Genomic DNA, 3,808 nt, shown 5'->3' with positions numbered 1-3,808 from the left:
TTTTATTCTTATAAAATCATAATAGAGGCAAATTCTACAGACAACTGCAAGGCTCAATTCAGTACTCCAAATATATGAGTATTATTATTGTGGCTCTTTTATTTTAATGCGTTTGCAAAACAACATTGACAGTAAAGTATTGACTGGTAACAATGTCCAAGGTAATTTCAAATCATAACATACACTCATGGGCTACTTTATTAGGTACACTTTGCTACCTGGTGTGGTCTTCTTCTGCTGTAGCCCATCTGCTTCAAGGTTCGACATGTTGTGCGTTCAAAGATGGTATTCTGCATACCTTGGTTCTAACCAGTGATTATTTGAGTTAACTGTTTCCTTTCATCTCAAACCAATCTGCCCATTCTCCTCTTACCTCTGACATCAACAAGGCATTTTTGTCCAGACAACTGCTACTCACTGAATATTTTTCTCTTTTTCAAACCATTCTCTGTAAACCGTAGAGATGGTTGTGTGTGAAGATACTAGTAGATCAGCAGTTTTTGAAATACTCAACCCTACCCGTCTGGCACCAACAACCATGCCACATTCAAAGTCACTTAAATCCCCTTTCTTTCCCATTCTGATTCTCATTCTTCAGCAAGTCATCTTCAGCATGTCTGGATGCCTAAATGCACTAAGTTGCTGCCATGTGATTGGTTGATTAGCAATTTGTGTTACCAAGCAATTGAACAGGTGTACCTAATAAAGTGGCCAATGAGTGTAAATAAAGTGTGATCCACCTTCACACAGGAATCCACCTCCATCACACAAGGAAAATCGGGATAGAAAAGCCCCCTAAAACAACCTGTAGTGGACATAACCCAGAAGTGGATGTCAGAATGACCCTCCTTCTGGGCCATTGGAAGGATTTACTTGATAGCCCAACCCATTCAAGTGAAAGGGAGAGGTTTTGGGGGACTGGCTGCCTGTCCCATAACCAGAGGAGAAGAAGCCTGCAGAAGCTATCCTGTGGTCATTGTTCTACTGTTTGTTTACATCCAGTGAACAAGTCTTTACAGTCCTGGCCAAGCCTGAGAATTACAGCCTCATAGACATCTATAGATCTATATCTGATAATCTCTGGCCTTGCAACACAGCCCCATAGAAGTCTTGGGAGCATTAATGTGCAGTTGTGGCCAAGACATTAAAAACTTACACTGCCGGTTGTAAACAAACAGATTGTGGTGTCAGATCAAGGTAAGCATGCATCTGTTAAGTGACAGGATGGGTTAGGTTATATAAGGGGAAGGGTACAAAAAGTATAAATGTACTTATACAGCTTTAAGCAGGGCAGCACACTGAAGAGTAGGAAGTGAGGTAAGCGTTTAACCAAGTAGGATACACTCAAGGGGGGGGGGGGTGAATTAAGGACAATTGTCCTTTAAATCAATAAAATAAGTATATGTATAACTTCATAAAATCAAACTGTTCACTTGGATCTCCCCAATCTTGTTGTAATGGTACAGGATTATTTATGAACAGTTATAAAACATGTCTGCAAACTAAGAAAAAAAATTCATCTCAGTTGACAAAATGTATCCAACTCCTTATGTCAAGGATCCTCCTGCCATAATATCCACTTCAGCCCCAAGCCATTTATGGCATTTTTGGTTTACATTTTAAAGTCAGTATTTTTTTCTAGAAAACATGTTAGAACCCCCAAACATTATATATTTTTAAAGTAGAGTACCTAGAGAATAAATTGGTGCTTTTTGCATTTTTGTTAATGTCAAGCAGTGAAAAACCATGCAGCGCTTTTTCAAATGCAATTTTTGGGAACAAACACACTTTTTTTAATTTTATTGCAAAAAACCACAATCCATACCCACTTTTTTTTTGTAAAATATAAAAGATGATGTTATACCAAGTAAATAGATGCCAAACATGTAACACTTTAAAAATGTGCTCACCTGTGCAATGGCGAAAAACGAAGTAAATTTTACTATTCATAGGTGACCCTTTAAAAGCCTTTACAGGTTTCTAGCTTAGATTTACATAGGAGGTCTAGTTCTAGAATTACTGCCCATGATGGTGAAACCTCACATGTGTGGGATGATTGCCATTTACGTGCGTTCAGGACTGACGCATGCATTTGCCTTTGCGTTCAAGCACTGGGGGGCTCTTTAATTATTTTTTTTTACACTGTCACTTTTATTGCTGTCAAAAGTAATGTAAACATCCCCTTTGGCAGTAACAGACACATGATAATTATTTTTTATGGAGGGATCTGGGGTCTATAAGACCCCAAATCCACCTTCTGCACTTGAAAGCATTCAAAAGGCCAAGATCTGTGTTTTTGAATGCTTTCAGTTTTTTAAAAATGGTGCCGAACGTTTCTGAGTACACCGGAAGTGATGTCAGGTAATTTCTTCTGGGTTACTATAAAGGAGATCCAATCAAAGCTGATTCTGCCATCCGATGCACCAGCTGGTCGATTGGGACTCCTGGTGGGACGGGAGATCCCAATAGAGCAGCGGGAAGGTGATGTCCAAAAGTCCAGCAATGTACGTGTATGTCGCTGGTCCAGACGTGGATATAAAACACAGTGATCTGAAAAGAAGATGGAACCAATTGTATCCAAATTGTTTCTTCAGATCTTATCTACCATGTGCATATCTGTAGATCAGTCCCATTCCCAAGCTTTTAAGGATCTGGTTGAAGGCTTGCAAATTTTGTCAACACTCCTCATACATGAGAGAAAATCTGATAACTGCTGCCCCTGGAAAATGTGGGGACAGGGTGCTTTGCAGGGGGGAAGCTTTGCACTACCTTCTGCAAAATACCCTCCCAATGTTGTGGGCATGTGGCCTGGTATAATGCAGGGGAAGCTCAATGATTACCTTTCCTGTCCAGCCAGGCTGCGTGGCTAGATAAGAGTCTGATATACAGTAGATTTTGAGGGGGACCCCACAGCATTTGCTTTTCATGGGGTTGCTCTCAAAATCAATACCAGACCTGCATTAGAGTCTGGTATGGATTATGAGGGGAATCATCACACCATTTTTTTTTTGCTTTGGTTTGTTGTTTTTTTTAATTTTTTTTTAAAGAAATATTTATTGGGTTTTGTCAATACATTAAACAAGAATCAAGAGAAAGAAAATACAGTAGAGGTTATTTGTGCATTGAGTAATAGTACAAATTATGATAATGAGTTACACGTAACATTAAGAGCATAGCTCACTGTAAGGAAACTTATGGTGTATTTGCTTTGGTGATCATGAGCATAATACAAGCTATACCTGGCCTGGAAATGAGCATTTTAAGCCTGGGTAGTAGCTGCTCGTTACTGAAGAGGTGTATGTACTGCATCTGCTCTTTAGAGGTATTGCGGAGTGTAGGCTTAGAACAAAGAAAATAGAAGGAAGAAGAAAATGAGGGATTCAAGGGCCCTGCTCCTTGGAGCTTACAATCTAGGAGGGAGGGGATAGAGGTACAAGAGGTAGTAACTGTGGGGGATGGAGTGGTTTGAAGAGTAGAGGATTCCAGTATTAGCTGAGGGCAGGGTAGGCTTCCCTGAAGAGATAGGTTTTCAGAGCACACCTAAAAGTGAGCAGAGTAGGCAATAGTCTGATGGATTGTTGTATGGAGTTCCAGAGGATGGGGGAAGCTCTGGAAAAGTCCTGTAGACGAGCATGGGAGGAGGAGACAAGGGAGCTAGAGAGTAGGAGGTCTTGTGAGGAGCGGAGAGCACGGTTTAGGTGATATTTGGAGACAAGATTGGAGATGTAGTTTGGGGCAGTGTTATGAACAGCTTTATACGTCAGTGTTAGCATTTTGAATTTTATCCGTTGGGCAATTGGAAGCCAGT

The sequence above is a fragment of the Staurois parvus genome, unplaced genomic scaffold, assembly GCF_062004578.1.
Source record: "Staurois parvus isolate SC_StPar_1 unplaced genomic scaffold, SC_StPar_1.0 ptg001158l, whole genome shotgun sequence".
Classification (NCBI taxonomy): Eukaryota; Metazoa; Chordata; class Amphibia; order Anura; family Ranidae; genus Staurois; species Staurois parvus.
The sequence above is the reverse complement of the archived record's forward strand: the minus strand, read 5'-3'. Positions refer to the sequence as shown.